At 34.3% G+C, this 23269-nt stretch overlaps 1 protein-coding gene across 1 annotated transcript in view; it reads right to left on the bottom strand.

Moving 5' to 3' along the window:
• CCDC102B (coiled-coil domain containing 102B) overlaps positions 1-23269 on the bottom strand; it is a 157420-nt gene that overhangs the window by 59447 nt on the left and 74704 nt on the right. The window lies entirely within an intron of this gene.

Genomic DNA, 23269 nt, shown 5'->3' with positions numbered 1-23269 from the left:
CTTTCATATGTATATTTCAGTAAAAGGAATACTACCTCTTCAACCAACTTGGAGCATGAGGAAAAAAAATATTCATTTGGATGACGTTTTTAAACTCTTCCGCCTACAAACAGAAGGCATAGAGAACTTGTTAAGTTTTCCACTAGATGTGGCAGTTTTGCCTGGCTTCATTTCGAAGTAAAACCAGCCTCACTTTTATGTTTTGACCAGACATGAAAAGGTCCCTAGAAACAGAGTACAAAATAAAAAATCATGAATATTCAATAATTAAATGGATCATTTCTGTACACAAGTATTAGTAACTTTTGTCTTGTCATGTCACATGTACATATCCTAGAGCTATGTTACTCATTGTTTTCACAAGGGAACTAAATCATGATAATATAATTCATTGTCAGAGCTTGACAGAATTAACAGTGATAGCCATCTCAGTAACTGTATGAAGGAAGCAATTTTCCACAAGACACAAGAAAACTGATGATGTTCACCAATGATAATAATAGCAATAATAGTAATAATAATAATAATAATAATAATACTTATTTTCAAGAATTAGAACCAATAAACAGGCAGGTGTTGAATGGGAGAGAGAAAGAAAACATTTGTGCTATTTTAGTTTTTTCAGAAGAGTGCAACTTATTTATTTAAAAGGAGAGCAAATTAAATAAACATGGACAACCTAGACTTTAAAGAAAATAAAAGTTTTTTTAAGAGCCATTCACAGCAGTGTTGGGGAAGTCAGCAGTTGTCACAGCATGGCATTCACCAAACTCAAACTGGGGGAAGCAGGAAACAAATTCAGTGTAAAAACTTTGATGGCCTCCAATTTCTTGTCTACATGTAATGGACAAGTTTTCAATTTAAAATTTCAAATGCTCTTAATTTCTTCAGTTACTTCCCAACAACTAGCAGCATGATTCACCTGCCTCTCCAACCATGCATGAATGTTACTGGCAATAACTGGGACAGTGGCTACCATGCTGATGAGGGGAGAAACCAAACATTGCCTTCTCTTAGTGAGTTTTCAGTGTACAAGAGAGTTCCTCCTACACATAATGCAGGTAGGGAGTTTCATTTTATACAAAATAGACCAAATAGATTATTTCATCCAAAGCACACCTGATTCATTTACTACAAGTTCTATTCACACCAGGATAACATCATGAACTTATCCGGAAGGATCTAACTATCATTACATATAGCTTACTGTGAACAAAAGCCACAAAATGAGCCATGTTAGCATAGTCCCTAAGAAATAATAAAACATGTCCCAGCCAGAGCGTTTAGTCACAGTAAAGGAGTCAAGAGAATAAAACTCTTTAAAAGAGAAGTAATTAAGAAAGCTAAAGTTATGTGACTGTCTTTCCTAATCATGACCTCTGGAATCCCTGAAGATACCCTGTGAATTTCTGAGCAGTTTCAGATAAATGGGTTCAATGGGATTACAACATATGCCTTAATTCCTTACTACAGTGAATCTGCATCTGGAAGGAAAGGAATGTAGTCATTCTTAATATCTCCATGAGATCATATGTAGAACTACACAAATTTGCATTGTTTGCTTCAACTAAATGTAAATGTTAAATCAGAGGACTTTTAGTAGATACATCACAATTGCAATGATGGATGATATTAAGAGGTTAAGAAATAAACAAGCATCTAAGTACAAAGAAACTGGAAAAGCTGATAAGTATTCCAATTTGAGAGATTTCAAATAACTTGAAATGTTTATTGGAACTATAAGCATTTAAATCAAAAAATTTCGGTATACTTTTATAAAAACACAGGATGGGAACACCAGAATCTCACTTGCTGAATTTAAATAACAACTAAGGTTATGTCCACAGTTGAATAGTGAAGTCTAAATAGTAAACACCTCAAAACAATATAATTAGCCTAATAGCTGGTACAGTAGAAGTTCTTTCTTGATACTTATGACAGAGAGTAGAGGAGTGGGAATTCTTCAAGGACTCTGAAAAGGATGTTTCTAAGGTAACATTAACAGGTATGAGAACAAGGCTCTCACTAAATGTAGAATTAGTTCTAGTAAGATTTGCAATCATTGTAATTACTTTTGAAAGTACTTCACTAGCCTAGGCTTACATGCATAAATTTTTCCTCACAGAGCAATATTTATTTTCTGTACATGATTTATTCTGGTTATTGTTTTCCTATCTTTAGACTAGAACTTGCAGCAGAATTTTCTTGTTTTGCAACTGTTGTTCTTAAACAAAATTATGAAAAGAGTGAAGCAAGTCATTAGCAATGTGTTTTGGAACACAATAATACTTTGTTAATAAAAAGCATTTTGTTTTCTTTTCTTTTGCTTTGTTTCATTTGTTTGTTTGTTTGTTTGAGTGGTTTTGTTTGGGGGAGGTTCAGATGAAATAAATGTTGTTTGATGGCAAAATGATTTATTTTTATTCCATTACAAAGCACACCATCCTTAATTCAGTTTGTTTGCAGGACTGGAAGTGGTGGCTGTTACAGTGGCAATACATTTCACATTGTGTAAACACAGTTGCCAGGCATGCTTTAATATGTTAGAATTGTAACAATCTAAATAGACTCCAAGATTCTCAAAACCTGTTTTGTGTTTGTTTCAGTGTAGAGAGATTCTTAGCATGCTACTTTGCTATAAATAAAAAATACCGGTTTAACTGTAGAAAAGTATCATCTATGAACCCATAAAAATACCCAAACAGGTTCCTCAAGAATGAAAACTGCTTAGCAATGAAGAGGATGAAAAATACTGAATTGAGCTGAAACTGTACATAACTGTAGTTATGTAGAATGTAATTACCCAGTTTGGAAGGAGGCCAGAGAAACACAAGACAAATTCTGCCATCTGTTGCAGTCATATCATCGCAGTAAAATCAATGGGCAGAGTTTGGCTCAACAACAATTAAACCTTTTGAGCCATGGGATCTAGTCACTTCAAGTGGTCAGTACCTTGGCCCCGTGCCTCTTTTGGAGGATTAGACATTCAATAGATTATCTTTAAACAATTGACTCTCAGAGAAATCCTCCCAATCTTCTAAACAGTAAGAATCTTGAATTGCCATTAAAATGACTTAAAGCATGACCTGCCAGGCTGGAGACATGGGAGAGTAGAACCTGGTATCGCATCTGAAATGGACCATATTTTATACTGATAATAGTTATTTGGAGAATTAAAATTCTGAAGGAAAAGGAATCTGTTATTTCAGATTTGGTTTTTGTCCCATGGTTTGTAGTCAGTTGAAATGGTACGCTGTAAAACACGAGTATATCAGAAGAGGCCTGACTCGAGACATGCAATTATCTCTATTTTCAAGGCTGTCAGTTTGAAGCACAAACAAGTGACACTTTTGACATCATGATGCATCAATGGCAGGACTAGAATGAGAAATCAAACTTTCTGAGTCTTAATTCAGTGCTTTATCATCTGTTACGACAGTGACCTCCATGACCTCAAATATCTCCTAGAAGTTTTTATGACATTTATCTAAAACAAAATTTAATAAAATATTTGATTAATCTTACTTTTAATATCTCTCTGAAGTTTCTTTTCACTCTTAAATTTTTTGTCTATCACTCTCTCAAGTGAATTCATACTCTTTTGAAGGACTCGTAGTTCAACAGTAGGACAATAAATTTTAATTCCACACAGACAAAGTGGCCCTTTTTATGGGAAGGAATTTCACAAGGAGGGTGGCCTTGCTTTATCCGTGTAACAACTGCTTTGTTTTAAATCTTCATCCACCTTACCATAAAAACATAATCTAAAATTGTACATATAGAACAGTGCACTATTATTACACACATTTGAATATTGCTTGTTATTGAAATAAAGAAGAAACTTGACAAACTGAATCTCTCACTGACCATGCCTTCAAATTGTCTACCTTACAGCAATGTTGAACAGAAAATAAATATATTGAGCCTTTTTTCTGCTAATATTTTTCTTAAAATGTCCAGGGTATAAAGTTGTAGTGGCCTTCAAGTCAGTGAAAGATGAAAAGGTAAATCTGTAAGAATTTTAATGTTTGATCCTAGTAGGCTTACTCAGACAATATTGATCTAAATTTGAGGAGTATTATATCTTGATGAAAGACAATTTTGCTTATTTTCAGGGAAAGCACTTAAAAACAGAAGCAGTGCCAATTTATTTTTTCACCTATAACAAGATATGACTCTAGAATACAGAAAATTTATTGGTACTATTCCAGGTGGAGACATCCTTTATTTTTTTCCTATTTCGCAGGAAAAATATTCATCTTAGGAGCTTTGTGAAGGGCCAGATATTCAGCTAACAGAATTATTTATAAAAATGAAATCCTCTTAGTAATGTCTAAGATCATTCAATTATTTCTTATGTTTAGATATAATCTTTTAAATTATTTTCACTCATTATAATCATGTATGTGCAGAGAAGTTCCTGCTAAACTTGTTATACAGGCTCTGTCACCTGGAACCCTGCAGAAAAAATTTCAAATCTGTTGGGCTGAGGATTTTATTTCATTTCAAATAAATGCTAGCATGATGCTGTACATTTAACTTGTCCTCAGATTTCATCAGCTTTCCTAACTATATATGTGCTAGAGATCCTTTTGAAAGAAATGAAGCTGTTATCATGTCTGTTCTTCATCAGCACAGCTCACAATCTTATAAATCTGATGGATTGAAACTATTCAATGGTTTGGGACAATTTTTACAAATTTACATTATATATTAGTCTAGTCCATGATCCTAATAAAAATGAATAAGGAAAAGAATGATTTAATTTTTAATTTTATTTTTTAATATTTTAGTATTATATAAAATTTTTATTTAATTTTAAAAATTTATTTTATTTAATTTTATTCCTTTCATAGACTTTCTCACTTAAAAGCTATGAAAAACTGCATTTGCTCCTAGTGATTAACCAGTTAGTTAGTCATCTGCATTTTTCCTCCTTGCATGATGCAGGCCAAAATTATTCATCTTTACTATGTCTTTCCCTCTTTTGGAGCCACAAAATCTAGTGACCAAACTGTAACCACGGCCAAAATCTGAAAATCATGAGTCTTGACTGCCTAATAGGAGTTTGATTATCTCATTTGCAATTGGAAGCTTCAAGGCTTCACCTTGAATGACTTCGCAGAAGAAAAACTGTAGTGCAAAAACCATCAGAAAAGGTCCTGAATGAAAGACCTACAATTAGATATTTCTCATGCAATCCACTCTCTTTTCTCAAATATTTTTTATTATGAAGATCACTTCATTTGCATAAGCATATGCATTGCATATCGCTCCAGTTCAGATCCTAGTATTCACAAAATTAACCCAATAGGTTTGACAGGTTCTCCCTGCTAGTCAAGCAGGTGTTCCTCTTTTAGAGTCCATGCTGACTACACCCAATGAACTCCTTGTCCTTGCCTGGAAGCTATTTGCTCTATCACCTTTCCAGGGACGAAGGTGAGGCTGACTGGCCTGTAATTCTCTGTGTCCTCTTTCTTGCCCTTCCTGAAAATGAGTGCCACATTCCTCCAGTCCTCGGGCATCTTTCTCAACCACTATTGTTTTACAAAGATTATCAAGTGGCCTTGGCAATGACAATAACCAGCTCCCTCAGCACTTGTGGTTGCATCCCATCAGAGCCCAGAGACTTATGTATGTCCAGTTTTCTTATGTATTCTCTGATCTGATCCACTTCCAGCATTTTTATTTCTCCAGACTTTTTCCCTGGTATTCTTGAAAGCTGATCTTGCTCGTAAAGTGTGAGGTGAAGACACCATTCAAGACCATGGCCTTTTCCATATCCTTTGTCACTGCTCCCCCCCACCCCCCTTTAGTAGAAGATTCAAATTCTACTTAGTTTTTTTTTGTCACTTATGTACTTACAGAAGCCCTTCTTGCTGCCCTTGACGTCCCTGGCCTGATCAAATTCCACTTGGGTCTTGGCTTTCCTAGCTGTATCTCTGCATGCTCAGGCAGTCTCTGTATTCCTCCCAAATTACCTGTCCTTACTTCTACCCTCAGTAGAATTCCTTTCCACATTTGAGTGTTGCCAGGATCTCGTTGTTCACCCACACAGGCCTCCTAGGATTTTTACCCAATTTCCTTCTCAATGATATGGACCACTCGAGAGCTCAGAGAAGATCACTGAATATTAACCAGCATTTATTGGGGTGATTGAAGTCCCCATAAGGACCAAGATCGGTGAATGTGAGACTGCTTCTACCATATGTAGAAGTCATTAACCACTTGGTCATCTAGTATGCCCAAAGCAAGATTTTAGCCAATTTCATTTTCAATCCACAGATTTAATGGTCCTGTTCTGTTGCTTCTTTGTTCATAGATACTCACTTCTTTATTCCCTACCATTACAACCACCAGTTTTCAAGTGTAAAGAGTCTAATTTTTCACTGAGATTAAATACAGTAAAGATGATGCTTAAGCATATTTCCAGTATTTGAAAAACTTAAATCAGTTCAACTACTTCTGTGAAACACAAATCTCACTGCATCCATAAATGCAAATTACTGTCAGAAAGTACAGGAGATAGGCTTACCATTACTCTTGACATTTCCATTCTTAATTTTTTTTTTTGTCTTTGGTTGGGGTTTTTTTGGTTAAAGTGAAAACACAAACCTGTTAACACAAGGAGTTTTGGAAAACTAAATGCAGTTCGAAATGACTATGCAAATAAAACACCCCTATTATTTACTCATTCAGAAAACAGGCTACAAGACACTGCAGAGAGTAGAGCCTCAGGGAAAATTCCTGCTTACAAAAGAAATAAGTTAATGGAGCAGCATCCTACAACGGCCTAGCAGTGTTAGAATAATAGAAGTGTTTCTGATTTTATTTATTGAGAGGAAAAATTTCTGCATCAAAGTTCTCTTTGTTAGTATGATCAACATGTTGTTTTGGGTATAAAACATTATTTTTTTTTATAAATAACTGGTATTGCTTACACCTTGTTCAGCATGCATACTCCAGTTGTATGTGTTTTTATACAGAAAAAAAAAATTTTGATGTAAATCTTTATAGGAGTATCTTTTTATTGTCTCTCATGAGAAAAATTTAGTTTTTCTAACTCATCATAAAGAGTTTAATCTAAAGCCATAGGATAGCATTGAAACATTTACAGCCATAGGAAAAAAGAAAACACACTCCATTGTACAGGAATATACTATAATAATGAGCTATTACCTCATTGGAAACAAGGTAATATTCCTATTTGCAGCAATATCTAGAGCTGTACATAAACATAATCTCACATACAAAACTTGAGTGCTACATATTTTTAACGTGCACTGTAAAATTTATTTCACTTGAGAATAGAAAATCTAAAGAAAAAATGCACCCTTTTATCCTTGAAATTGTAGACTTTTCTATCAGCTCACTGTCAATAGTGTTTGGAATCACACTTACTTGCCTTGATCACTTCAATGATTCATGTCCTAAACAGTGCACAAAATAATGAGAAAATCTGACAGCACATCAGATTGTTGCATTAATCTGCATAAATCAGATTGAATATTAACTGCATGTCAAATGTCCCTTCAAAACCTGCTAGGTTAAGGTATGGCTATATAAATGTACTCCTAAGAGGGACAGTGAAAATTAATATGTATCCTGTAGTAAAAGGAAAAGTAGCAGTCAGAAAAACTAAGAACTTTTCATATTCCTATGAGTTTCAGAATACAAATAATCACAAAATTGCGCATTTCATCTGAATGCACAAGACAATAAAACAGAAAACAGCAAACTACTTTTGTGGTGTGTTAAAGACATACTGCCTGTACCATTAAGTAAAATTCTTTTGTGCAACAAATATTAACAGCGAATATGTTGTGGTTAAGTGCTATCTAAAGAAAATTACTTTAGCATTTAGTCTTATCCCTTTATTCCTACCACTCAGATTTAAAGTGAAAACAGACTCTTCATGCTTTTTGCTAAATCACTGATAAACTGCTGTGTTAGGGAAAAGAACTTAAATAAATGTGACGCTTTAAAAATACAAGTTCTCTCTCCCTTTATACAGGTTTTTTTTTTTTTAAAGTAATATAGGAAACTATATTCTTCCAGTACCATAAGCATTTTTCCTGTGTTTTACTTATTACTCCAGAAAGATCAGAGAGAAGGTTTTTACTTAATATCAGGGAATTCAATAGGTAAGCAATATTATAGACTTGAAACCTGTCTTTTCACACAACGAAAAAGGTTCTAGATGAGGGGTAGTTTTATAAAAAAACCCCATGTATAGTAATGCAACGTGTATTTTAGAAAAGGAAGTTAAATTATTTTGTGGTAATTACTTATATAAACCCTTTCCTGACAATTCTAGAAAATGTGCTGATTAATATCAGAATCAAAAAGTCATAGAAGTGCTGAGGTTGGAAGGTACCTCTGGAGAAGATCTAGGAAAGAGGTCTCCAAACACTTTTGATCAGGTACCCTTATCACTAAAAAGTGTTTGAGCAGGTATCCCAAATATATGTGCATTCACTCATAATGTAATGTACTACTGTACTTTATTGGTACTGTACAGACATTATTGATAAAAAATATAAAGACAAGGTTCCTAATGCAATCTGCAATTGCAGTCTTTTCCCTGGAAAGGTAACCCTACTGACTGTAGTGCTTCTTGATCAACTACTCAGAGTTTTAAAGAACTCAGGAGCTGTGACAGTTAACGCCATGAGCAGTTGCATGCGTGTACCTAAACTATGAGCAATCTGTTGGGTCACCTGTTAAAGCAATGGTGAGGCTCACATTAAGGCTAAGGAAGATCATGAAAAAGCAGGCTGTGAGACAAAGTTTAGTTTTCCCATCTTAAGTGGGGCAATTGAAGTTTTTACACACGAATATATACAGCAAGAATTTGATCTTAAAACGGACAAAAACCCCCACAAACTAAACCAAACAAAACACCCAAATCCAAAATACTCAAAATAAGCCTAAAAAATCCTTTCAGTGCCCACCATCCCGTATTTTCCTATTATTCCTATCATTTCCTATCTTTTCTTTGAAATCTGTTTGCTTGGGTCTGGTCTTTGTGTGGATTTGACTGTCAGAAAAAATTCAATCACAGGAAATGAAAAACCAAACAAAAGCTCAAGGAAAAATGACACTTATTTTTCAGGATAAGGGAAGAACTTCTTTATTTTTACTTCACCTCCACCTGAGTTTTTATGCATTGTGGTTTTTTACAAGGGCGATATTGTTTGATAAGAAAATGTTTATCCCTACACACTTCTATAAAAGAAAGAGAAACTCAAAGGTTAATGGTAGGGAGAGGCCTTCTTTACATTGTATCACGGGCAGGATTACACAAAGGACTGTTATAGGTTTCAAAATCCAGCTTGTGATTCACCTCTCTCTGTCCCTTTCCATGAATTCAGAGGAGAGCAAACACAGAACTTCCATACACTTCTAGATGAAGAGTGATCCTTGAAATGAAGTGCAATGATGAAATTCCAGCCATTTTGCAGAGAATGAAAGGCAGCTACTTTCATGGTCTTGCTAACCATACTTTACTCACAACAACAGGAACAAGAAACCTTTACTCTGAGATCGGTGCAAGAGCTGTTATTAAGCCAGATTATTTTCAGAACGAGGACAGAAGGAAGAATAAATACCTTGCACATACAGGTTTAAAGGTAAAGATTGATCTCTTTCAAATAATGTCTCTTTTGAGAGAAGTATAAAATTAGGTATTCGTGAGGATCTTATAACTGAATTTTAAAAACCCACTAAAATTTATTTACAATTAAAGTTAATTATGCCTAGTAATTTTGCCCAATACCTAACTGTAGTTTAATTCCCTTCTTGATAACAATTTTAACTTATAACTCCTTCACTTCTCCTCAAAGTAAGTAATCCTGGGACTTGAGGAAATATCAGCTTTTTTTGATTTATACTAACATGACTGCTGAAACTTACTTAAATATTTTTTAAGAAGCATTAAGATTTTACCTTAAAATAATGCAGCCTGTCATGGTCTCAATTACTTATACAAATACAGGCATTTCAAATTTTGTAAATACACTCACACACAGAGGCAGGAAAGCAAATATGCTTATAGAGGAAAGATATAGAAAGAACAGTTTCAAAAGTGGATTAGTCTGAGCCTTGTCTAAATTCAGATATAAGCCTTGATTAATTTCCAATAAATATATAAATTTTCAAAACCTTGCCAGCCCACTGCTTCTGATAAAATATTATACTACTAGTAACTTCTATTTTGATGTACCTCAACTTTTGAATATTTTAGCTCCCTAAAACTACCTGAGAATTCTCAGCAATTTAGCTTTAGTTTCAAGCCCTTCTACTACTTTCTTTGTATATATCAGTTTCCCCGGTTTTTCTTAATCCTCCATTTTTAACTTGGTGTAGATTTTTTTAAGATTTTAACTAAGAACAGAAAAAAAATACTACTGTTACTCCCAGATCTTATCTACAGTTAGGCGAAGGAATCTGACTACTGCTGGGAAAAAAGCATTACAATATTTCCCACTATGTATGGACAAAGACACTGTATAATTATACATTTGTGGGTTTTTTAAGTCTGTATCTGTCCACATCTGCTATATCTAGGGTAAGAATTTCAGAGACAGATACTTTTAAAAGAATTATTTAAAAATATTCCTGCTTTATTTATGATAATAAAATGCATTTATATTTACAAGTATGTTTTTGTATTTGAAATGTAAGCAGTGGTAGAGGGTGCTTGGAAAAAAAACAGAAGAGATTTAAAAAAACTGCCCTGTGATACTACCACTATGATCTTGTGCTGTCCTACCAATCCTGCACACAAACTGCTATTTCCTCCTAAAAATTAATGTTATATATGTACATTGAGACAATACCATCCCTCCCTTGTGATAGTTATTGGCATTTGGTTAGAAACAATAATTTTGTTGTAGGTGGAGAAATGACAGCATGGTTTATTTAACATTTTTAGTTTGTAGAGGCAGATGATGGAACCAGCTTTTAAAACAAAACAAAAAAAAAGCATTAGAGCCTGTAAATGTGTGAACGTGACTTAAGAACAAATGCTGTGTTTTTAATCACATTGGTGTTTGGTACCATTGGACTAAAAACGTACAGTACCATCACAGTCTGGTAAGAGAAAACAGAAGTGATCATTATCCTAAACAACATAGAATATAAATAACATGAAACTTAACCGAAAGTAAAATTTGAAAAAACCTGCCCCATCAGCAAAGTTGAACAACTATTATTGACTACCATAGTGTTAATTATTCTTAGTATTGAAAAAAAGCCACATTAGTAATTTTATGAAAGAAATGGTCCATATTCCTATTCACCATCTATTACTGTAATTTTCAGCTCCTGTAGTTCACAAATGGTCAACAATACGTCAGAATGACATTTGTAATGACTGAACTGAATGAAACTTGTTTTGAACTTCTGAGTGCAGTGAATTAATAATTTCTAGACCTTAAACACTCATACCTCATCCACTATATTGATGTTGCATGTGTGACTTGTTTCTGTTAGATAACAGAAATTTTCAGAGAGACCTCCACTTTAGGATGAAATGAACTGTATCTTAAAATAGCCCATTCTGCTAAATTAAGTTAAATGAGTTTCATTATTTGTATCCAAAGTTACATTTGAAGTCTGAACTGCATTCATGCAGGAAGGAAAGTTTGAGACTGAAAGAAAGACAAAATGGATATTTCTATTCAATTAAAAGTAACTGAGAAATAGTACCATTATAGCAAATAGTTATTACATAGTAAATGGCTTTTTTAAATACAGTCTATTTTTCAGCTAATTGCTGTTACCAGCTCACATCCAGAAGACCAAGTTTATACAACCCACTCCCTTTCTGAGCTAAGGAGTAAAAATATTCACCCTCTTTTAGAGAGTAGACCCCTATCAGTAATATTAATTACCTACAAACATGTTAGAATTCTACAGTAATTTAATATTAACAGTGCTGAATTCTCTCCCTTCCCTCACACAGATAAATATAAAAATTTATAAAATTAAAAAAATATATAGACAGTACTGTCTGGAGAAGTGTCCTGGAATAATCTAAGAACCTTGAAATAGGTTACTGAATCTATGACTCTCAGAGCTGACAAGATTTCCTCCAAATACTTGAAAATACTTACATCTGATTCTCTGACAGAACCAGAGCACTTTAGAAATAAGTGTCTGTAAAAAGCTATGATTAAGTAAAAGAAAAGATTAAAAATTGATTAAGCAAAAAACTAGTATACAAAGTTTAGTCTGTGAATTCTGAATGTTGAGACATTATTTTAAAAATTGTTTTAATTTCTCTATATTTTACCTGCTGCAAATTGCTTCAGCTGTCATAAACACATGCATTAATATGTCTGAAACAGTTTACAGGATTCTGTTTATCAGTTGTGCTTCCATAGCAATTGATGCAAAAATATTGTCTGGATGAGGATAGCTGTCTTTATTTACATAGGGACCTAGAAATAAATGTTACACAGATGCTTTGAATGCCATGAGACCTTCAAGAGTCACCAGGAATACCTGTATACCAATCCCAGAAGATCACTGATTCTCAGAAAAGCAGAAAAATGTGCACCAGAGACAAAGAAGAATTTCCTTATTATCTGGAACAAAGTGTTTACTTTTGGGGTGACTGAATAAAAATGTATTTTTCAAACAGTGACCTCTCCTTTGTAAGTCAAGTTGATAAGTGAAAAAATGGGCAAAGTTTAATATTGGCATGCAATGACACCATTTATCCACACTAAAGTGTTTCAGTCCTACAAACACATGGCAACCTAATCTTAGAAGTCACAGCTGAAGGAGGAAACAGAAATGATTTCTCAACACGTATCTAACTTTCAATCTGGAAATTACAGCAAGAACTCCTTTTGATCTGTTCAATACCACAAGTTTTGCCAATGTTTCATGCAATGCCAAGAGTACTGCATGGTCCAGGCACACCAGGTAACTGGAGAAACACTCTTTTACTGCCTTTTGTTTCACAGGTGTGGGATTCAATTACATCAATCTAGATTGTGATAAAGAGCCATCATGATAGCTTTAGGTCTGTTATCTCCTAACGTTTCTAAAAACCTTCTGTCAAAGCAAGCCATATTTTTACATAAAGTGGTAAAACAGTGAAAAATACTAAGAATTTTATCCTTTTTACCTACCTGATGAGCCAGGAATCTGACTATAGATAAGTCATGAAATGCTCAGTACTAATTTGTAAAAAAAACCAGAAACCTTAGAGAAAACAAACATTTGTTTGAAAAAATAAAAAAAAAATTGAAAACAACAACAAAACCAACAGGACAGCAGCAACAAAAATTGATTGCTATTTTAGCTTATCTCTATCAAAACTCTCCATAGCACAGCCCAGGGTCACAAAGAACTCTGTCTGGGAATGCACGAATGCAAAGATTTTCTTGTGTGTGTATGTATGTGTGTGTGTCCACAAAGTGAGCAAGAGCAGAAGCTATGTGGGAGCAAACCAGCACGGTCTGTATTACAGTATTCACACACCAGAATATCATAATTATATTTTAAACTCTGCAATTCTTTGTAAATGCAAATCTGTACATGAATACATTCTACTGAAATTGAAATCAGTCATTAAAAAACTGTCAAAAATCAGGATCAATTGCTCAGCTCTGGTATATTTAGATATAGTATTTGAAAAGGTCTCTACTACTCCTGACCTCACCTTTTGGCTTCTACCCCAATGACAGAGTTTGAATACAGACGTTTGACTCCAAAATATAATTGTTAATGAAGTCGGTGAGAATTTGAACTTTTATGCTAGTTTGTGAGCTTAATGTATTGAGGCAAAAGTGTTAATTCCTCTCAGGCTACTTGTACCATGGATAAGGGCACTGGGATATTGAGCTAACAGAGCTTCACAGAAGAACATGGGCACACTTCCTAGCCCTATAGAGCATCCACCATCCCTGTTACAGTCGAGATCCAGCTGTCTGTCTCAGTCTGTCTGACCTTTACAATGGTCAGAATATTCAGTAAGACTTTTTCTTTAAGTGACATCTCACCATAAGCGTAATGCTTTTTCTTTTGCTATATTCCATAACTATTTGGAAGACCCCAAGAAGTCTGGTAAGAGGAAAAATAAGAAGATAGTCCACTTCTTGAAATGGTTCTGCTGGCACATTTTCATAGCATATTATTGTGATTTTCACACATTCCCAGGATCCCTGTGATGTTTATCACATCTGCTGTAGCCCAGCACTGCTCTCAGTGAGATTTTAGCCATGATTGCTGAGGTCAGTTGAAAGGAAGTGTCTTCTTATTTGTCATTCCCTTGAGAAATGTGCAATATCTCAACTTTTTTCTGGAATTCTCTACTAGACCAGCCTGAAGAGTAACAGGATTTTTATTACTTGTTGCATCAATATTAACAACCATACCTTGCCTGGCTTCAAGCATGCCATCAGGGTGATGTTAATTTAAAAGCCTGCCATTAAATATCTTGTGTATAGAGAATACAATCTGCCCTCAGAAGAATTTCAGTTCAAATACAGTATCTACTGGCCTTAGAATTCATACTTCTTCTTCCTAAAGTAGTAGCTCACACCTAAAATGCATTAGTTAGTAAAATATTGGTCACATGTTCAGTCACATTGCACCAGAAGAAAATATTTCTTTCATCTGTGACCATTTTGTATGCAGGTAAAAACCAAAAAGGCTATATTTTCCATCAAATTTACTCTCTCCTTGAATTACAATGCTGCCAGATTTTTGCATTGGGACTGCAGATGAAAAAAAAAGTGGAAAAAAAATCATTGACCCTTCAGAAACAGAACAAAATCTTAAGGCCTTCCCATACTCCAAACTCTGGTGAGTACATAAAACTTTTTTAGTTTTTCCTGATAACCAGTATCACTAGTTGGTTTCCAGAAAGTTTTCTGAAAGACATCACTTGCTTTATACCCACTAACTGGTGAATTCTTTAAAAGGGTCAACAAAATGCCTCTAAGGTGACTTGCACACTATTTATCTACTTCACAGCAGAGCATATACTTCTGAATCCTTAAACAGGTAGACTTCTTAGGGAAAGAATCTGCAGCAGTGTCTACTTAAGCCATCAGTGCTCTGTAGCTGTGATCTGAAGGGTTTGGGTGCTTTAGTACATAACACCCTGCCCAGTTTGCTGGGTAATGGCTCTATCAAATAATTAGTGAGTGTCAGGGGCTGGGGTAGGTGTAGCATGTGAGAGCACACATTTGATGCACAAGGTGGTACATGGAGTTGGGTGGCAGTGCAAGATGGGGCAACTCGTTGCTAGCTTAAGATAGTGAGGTCAGGCCTAGGACGTCCTGTGGGATTTGCAATATAACTCATTTTACTCCCACCGGTAATGTGACAGCAAAGAGTAGGGATTGAGGATTTTGGAGACATATTTCTGCCTGTTGATGCCCAAAGCTGGCAAAGAGTCAGGTATTGCTGAATTTCCTAAGTGTCACTGCTGCTAATGTTTCCTAATTATGGAAAGTATTACCCAGCCAACTACTGATGGCTGAACATAAAAATCTGATGAACATGAAGTTCCATCTGAACATGAGGAAGAACTTTACAGTTGGTCAAGCGCTGGAACAGATTGCCCAGAGAGGTTGTGGAATCTCCCTCACCAGAGATATTCAAGACACATCTGGATCCAGTTCTGTGCTGCTCTAGAAAGACCCTGACTGAGAAGGAAGATATGACCAGATGACCCAAGTATGCTCCCTTCCAACCTTACCCGTTCTGAGATTCTGTTACCTGTTCAAGAGAAAATGCCCAATCAGCTTTCCTATTGGCTGTTCCAGCAACCAATTAGACATTAAGAACTTTTTAATTAGAAGTTTTCCATTCTCCAAATTTCACTGTTCTTTGTGGTTATAAATTCAATATATACAGAAACTTTAATAAAGCCAAGCAGTTCAAGCTTACTTTTTTTCATTAGCTTCTCTAACACTTCATATCTTACAAAATAGGGATCTGACTTTTAGAATATTTCCATGTTCATTGAGCTGTAATATTTTAAGACCAGGGGTTTATTACTTTACTTCCATAAATGATTGCCTAATGCCCAAAGAGGCCATACAGAAAGTACCCAAGATAATATAGTGGTAGTCTACAAATACTTCTCTTTTATTGCCTTAAAAACAGATAGCAAATAGATTTTCCTATATTAGTGTTCTGAGACCACCCTCTGTGGAAAAAATTAACTGTTGATAATAATATTTCAACTACTCACTTTTGTACTTTTAAACTAAATGTTTTTTGAGTCTCACTTTGAGTTAAATAAATGGTCTATCTATTTAATCTTGAACAGGTTAGTTTACTGCTTTGATCCTTATTATATTTCACTGAATTTCATGGGAATATGTATATACTTTTTAGCAAATAATTATTTTTAATTCACTCTCCTAGCCCCTTTTGATGATGATAGTATCATGTAGCCCCAACACTGACTTTGTACACAGTGGAGTAATAAGAAAAATAATCTTATAATAGTAAATGTTCATCAGGCATGAAACCTTCCTGTTCAGACTGAAAAATTCCTGAATGAAGATGACTGAGGAGAGTAGTGAAAAATTAATATACAGAATCTGGAAACTAAAATACTGATTGATAAGAAGAGGGGGAGAAGATCTTGAATATCCAAGCAACTTGGTGGAGGTAAGGGGAAGAAAAAGAAACATAAAAACAGTGACTGGAGTTCTAATTGTCAGATGTCAAAGGACATTTGAAAGTGGTGAAGAAGAAAAACACCCTAATATAAAGCTGTATTTCATGGCATTGTGTACCTCTGGACAGCAAGCAGGGAAACAGAGTCTCATGGGATAGGAAATCTGATGATCTGAAAGATCACAGATATTTTATGGGAGGCAGATGGAGAAGTTGATGGTCACTAAACTGGAGGGACAATGAAATTGTATCATGAGATCTTGCTTCCTTTAGAGACAATAAATTCTGCATCTATTAAATCTTATTTTATCACATTAATGAAAGGCATATCCTTTCCCACTATTTTGAAGGCAGGAAAGGTAAAAAAAAAAAAAAGAGTACCAGGCACACTGCTCATGTTAGATTCTTTGTGGCTTTTGATACGGAGCAACTTCTCTCACACTCTGATACTCTGCACATAAGACCATGGTATGAGGTCAGGTCTTTAGGAAGGCTAATGTAGCAATTGATCACAAAAGCCCTTGTAACCATTTTCTGTCTTTATGTTTGGCTAGTTACAGTACACACACACATTAAATTGCTCAAATTATTTTTCCTTTAGTTTTCTAAAGTACCACATAAAATATTACATAGTACATTACACATAAAATTTTAACATAATGTTCATGGAAGTTCAGAGTGTAGAGAAATTAATGGCTTTATCAAATTAGTTAGTACAGAAGATATGTTTGTTTTACAGGAAAATAAAAGCACAGAAATATTTCCATCCCTGTTATAAATTTTCATCAGTTTATTAAATCTTTTATTATGCCTAGAGATTCCCCAGCAATCTGAAATGAAATGGCCTACCTCTGAGGTGCTATTAGGATAAGAATAACTTACAGAATAAGCTTTACAAGACACGTAGAATCAATCATTTTTACTATTCTAACCAAGACAAATTCCCATTAGAAACTATGCTGCACTTACAAGCATCTATTTTAAATTTTTATATACTTGGCGTGCCCAACATAGCAGCGCTGTGTCTCAAATTACTTTTGTAAATCTAATTGATTTAATAAATTCACACTTAAATTGCTATTCAATTACTTACTTTTCTCTCCAGCAATTTTACAATCTTGAGCATATAGCAGAACGAGAACATAATTAAAGGGCTTATTCATTAAAGAAACTCTTCTCTGCTGGTAGATCACCTGGGTTTTTCTCAAGATATTCAAGCTACAGCACGTATCGGCAAAAAGGTTAGCATGGAAAATTGAAAAATTATAAATATTTGGTACTACGCAGAAGGAGACATGCCTTATCATGTAGTAAATATAGAGAATCTTTATGTTTCTCATATGATCATATAATACAGAAATATTCTTAATTTTTATTAAGTATTTATCTGTTGTCAACTAGGTCTAGACACATTTTTCTGATTTTTTTAAAATACCTTGAAGTTTCATAAAGGCATCAGCTTTCATACATGCATACATAACAGAGTTCATATATGAATGATGTATATCTAACATCAAGTTGAAAAATTCATTTGCATGTATGCACATAGAAATGAAAGACAAAGATACTCACAGCCAATTACGTGACACAGGTGAATTGCTCTAAATCCAAACAAACCAGGGGACAACCACTTGGCAGAGGTCACAATACAATGGAGAAACATTAGTATGAAGGTATATAGAGGTACTGAATATTAGTATTTTAAGTTTCTTTCCAGAACTATGGACGCACAACACTCAAGCCCTTATGAGAATTATTTTTGTTCATAGGAAGCTAAAATAGTACGAAAGTATCATCCATTTTGATTGATGGAAAATTTGAGGCAGGGTACTGCTACCTGTCTTCTTCAAGTCTGTACAAAACCGAACACGCAGCACAGATCAATTAATCTTTAGGACAGTGCTTTGATCAAGACAACCACATCCTCTTTTTTTATATATATCAAGCAACTTGTTTCAGCTTGAAGCTGCAATAAATCTTGCTAAAGTGAGATGTTACTCCTCTGAGCACAGACAGATTGTTTTTCCCCACAAGCAAACAGTCTGCTTGCTCTGCATTTCCAACTTCCTGCTTAGCGTTGCTTAGAGTGGTTTCCCAAAAAGCTCTGCTACCTCGAGTAAATGTGGAGAGCGGGCACTGGCACGACTTGTGCCTGGGGGCAAAACAAACTATTCTAAAGAACTGCTACTAGGCAGTGGATAAGCTAATTCAGCTTTCCCCCCACCTTTGCACTTTTCAAGAAAGTCTGTGTATTGTATGTTCTGCTCTTATAGATGTCCCTATACATTTAAAGACAAGATACTGTTTTCTGCATTTGACTTTCTGTATTTTCTTATGGCACTTAAAGAATTCAGTTAAATTCAGAAAGAGTGAATCAAAACAACCCTACATATGGAATATGACTTTTTCCTCTTAATTTACAAAAGTAACACTCATAGATTTCCATATGCCCTGAACCAGAGTACTCAGTCTCTTAAATATGATCAATAGAAAAGAAAATCAAGTCAAAAATAATTCTACAAATTTACAATTGTATTCTCTGCTATTTTAATAGTGAAATACAAACTAGTAAAAAATTTTAAAAAATTGTTTGGACCTCTCCAAAGACATTGCAACTCTCTAAATGAACATATATTAATTTTCTAATTAGCATATATCCTAGCTTGTTTAAGCTAGGATAAAATAAAAATTAAAGCAAATTTAGCTTTTGCCTAAATAAACCTGTTTAAGAGTACTAAGACTTTGGTTTTGAATCACTTCACAAACCATACAGACACAAGAAGTCTGGATTTTAGACTAGTAACAGATTTAATGGTACAGTATCTAATCTGGGACTTCAGCCAGAATTGTGTGTTTGAATCATACCTGACTTCTGCACAAAGCTTTTATATCATAAATCTACTTTGGAAAGTGATGGGTTCAGGAGTTTCATATGTTACTGTGAGGAAAAGGTTTACTTACTTTGATGTTATCAGTTACTTTGACATTTTGATGTACCAGCATTTTTTTTCCCAGACCAAACAAATTAAACTTTTGTATGTTCTCATCTGACTGTTAGAAATTCTTGCAAAAGGATTACCAAGGCTATTAGGAATGATGGTTCTGTTCTACAGCATTTTATCTGGATTGCACCCAAGCATCACCTTTATGCATCTGAAGAGCTTGCAGTGAAATCTGGTCTACCTGAAAATGGGATACATTATTCTATTAGAATTTTCTTTTTTTTTTTTTTCTGGAAGTTGGAATTCTTCATTGGTAATACAATAATACAATTGATACACAACCACATATTTTTTAATAAGACTTAAGCAATGCAGGCAAAAAAATAGAAATATGCTGGCACTCTTGCATGAAATCTTTCTTCCAGAAAAAAATCCAAAATATTTTGTGTCACAATTTAGTTGTTTTTAATTTTTTTCACTAATCTAAGAAAGATGAGTTTACTATCTGGAATAGAACATTAAGTCACCTACATTTACAAACATATTTTTGGCACCATTGTCTCAATAACCCTTTAAAAAACAGAAAATGAATATGGCAAAATGTTAAGGAGGAAGATCTTAAAAAAAAAAGAATTCTGAAAATGCTAATATCTTCTTTTTCTCTGACATATTTCATCCTCTTTTCCTACCTTCATGAATGAAAAGTTATTTAAGTATTGTGAAGACGAAAAATTCCTGGTTTGAATAAGTAAAAAATGGAGTGACTTATAAACCCCTAAAAGAGCTACTCACAATTTTTCATCTTAAAACAGGGAACTGTGACTTATATACACAAGAGGAAAGCAGTTCCTTATCAAAAAGAACCATTTAGCTAGGACTCAAACTGCTAAGTCATTTTAGGTCAAAGCAAAACATTTTAATCATCACTCAACAAATTGATTAGCAGTCAGGAGTGACTGAGAAACTCAGGGATCTTTTTGCCTGAAATACCGTTTAGTAATTGGACTCCCTCTTATTTTACAAATCTCATCAATCATGAGAACCATGATGAAATCTCATTTTCATTTCTTCTCACATAAAAAGTATTACACCGTTATATTCCATTGACCTTCTGCCAAATAAACTTGACCATGTGCAAACATAAATGCACTGGCAGAAAAAAAGTGAGATATAAACTAATAATAGCCAGAGCCTGAATATCCAACAATCCACACTTACTTCAAGCCTTTTTTTAGCCCCATTGGAAAAGGTCAGATCACCAAATTTAAGGAAAAATGCCCACTGTTAAATTTGAGGTTGATCAAGCATGAAGCTCAGCCTTTCTGAAGTTAATGGTTGCTGCTGCAGTTTGCAGTTTTGGCAGCAACGTCTCATGTTTGATTGTTTCTACGGTAATCATGGAAATGGTGGTGTAGATGAGCATGGAACCATTTATCTTCTTGCAGGATGGCCACTGTTAGCTAATCAGCAGTAGCCCTGCTGCTATTTGTCAATAACCAAAAACCTAGCTGTGACCGAACTGCCTGAGAGCTGTTAGTAGGGCAGTACTTCAGGTTCCCACAACTAAGAATTTTATCTTTCACTTTTCTGATCAACAGTTTCTTGTAGGACTGCTCTGAATGGCACCTGAAAATGTCTACACTCTCTGAGCTGTAGCCAAGCGAAATACCACAGGAAGATGATGCTACTACTCTTTCCACATTTCTTTTTAAATTACTGTTATATACTGGTTTAAATTGATAGACTCTCCATGTTCTTTGGTTTTAGCAGCTGTAATTTGGTCTGGAATATTCTTAAATATGAAAAATATATTCTTAGTATTCACAATATATTAGATTAATGTCCAACTTTGACGTTTCACAGTTCATATGAAAAAAACTCCAAATATTCAAAATGTGAATACATTTTAAGATTTCATTTGCTGATGTTAATTCAAAGACTTGCTTAATTTTTCAGCTTCATTTCCTCTTCTTTAACTTACAGTCTTTGCCACTTTACCAAGGTTTTTATATTCTCAGAATGATCAATATGTAGAAACCAAGTGAACTGTGTATTTCTTACAATTTAAAACCCACAGATTTGCAGCTTTATCAATACTTCAATTATTTTTATAACTCAACATAAAGATTGTTTTCAAATCAAAACAATTAAAATAAGGAGACATATTTACAAATAAGATTACTTTAAGAATCAAGATCTTAAAAATTGCCTCTGCCTAGGAGAATCATCAGTGGAAGCTAGCTGAGCAAAACCAAAATATAGTCATATCAGAACCTATTCTATTCAGATAGTGGGGAATTTCCTGCTAATTCTTGTTATAATATTATTCAAGGAGACTGATTCCTTAAGACCAAAAAAGTCATTGAAGATCTAGAAACTCCAAATGTAAGTTTCCTCTATTGAAATACAGAAAGCCAAATTTAAGTTTTACTGAAGATAACCCAGCATGATTCAAGTTCCTAAAGTGAAAATTCTTCCTCTTTTACTTTGGTAGAACATAAATATATACATACATATGGCAATTACTCACACAAAAAATCCTCTGTTCTTTTATCCTATTTGTGTTCGAGTTTTTACAGCAGCATTCACAAAAGAATCATGGAGATTAAAAATTTTTCCCATCATGAAAGAAACTGCAGAAGTAGCTAAAACTACCTACACAGACGAAGAAGTTTAATGCTTAAAAAATCACTGCCTTGCAGAGACCTGCTGTTTATTGCAGTTACTGACAGTATAGGATATCAACACTCAAGCAAGTCAAAAATCTTTCTTTCACTTTTATTCATATTTCACTCATAGTCATCTCTTCTTTGTAATTTTTTACCTTTGAATGATTTCTCAGCTACAGTTGACAGATTGTGTAAATATAAATCAAAATTAACACCCTAAAGCACAGAGAACTAAGCAGACTCTCAAAGATAAGCTTTATTTATATGGATGCTGTTTTAAATTTTTTTTCACATATCATGTGAATAAATGGAGTTAGGTAGATACAGGAAACATCCTCTTTAAATGAATTAGCACTACTCATCTAATATTCTAATGTTGGCTATTAATAATTACTGATTAAGATCAACTACTGAGTAACAATTAACCAAATATTTTATCTTCTAAGTGTTTCTCTTAGGCATACTACATTCAAATACAAGTTTGGGAAGATTTAAATTTGACTTTGCAGTCAATTTTATGAGATACAAATATCCAATCACCAGAATTTGAGGTAACACAAAATACGAAGTTGTGCTGAATGAATGCTGTGCTGGAGATAGAGCAAACAGTCTGTGTTGATCCTTCAGGCCATTCATGAACTTTCACTGAAGGATGTGTAATTAGGATTTACATGTTGTTCAGGCTTAATCCAGCACTTTTTTCCTAAATGACCACTTCATTAATGATTGACAAGGAATGAAACTCAACAGGCAGAAGCTTTAAGGAGCAATTTCCTCAATAAGATCATTATTTAGGGGAGGCAAAGGAGATGTACTGTTACAGAGCTCACCTAGAGGTTCTCCTCTTTAACTTAACATTGTTTCAGAAGTATGAAAACACCTCTGCAATATAGTTATGTCTTTCAAAACTATACACAATATATTATGTCACATTTATGCCATGCAGAAACTTATAGCAAATACTGTTATGATCTCCTTCTAATGCCCACTGTTGAGGATTAT

Source organism: Corvus brachyrhynchos, unplaced genomic scaffold (genome assembly GCF_000691975.1).
Source record: "Corvus brachyrhynchos isolate BGI_N302 unplaced genomic scaffold, ASM69197v1 scaffold331, whole genome shotgun sequence".
Lineage (NCBI taxonomy): Eukaryota > Metazoa > Chordata > Aves > Passeriformes > Corvidae > Corvus > Corvus brachyrhynchos.
The sequence above is the reverse complement of the archived record's forward strand: the minus strand, read 5'-3'. Positions and strand labels throughout refer to the sequence as shown.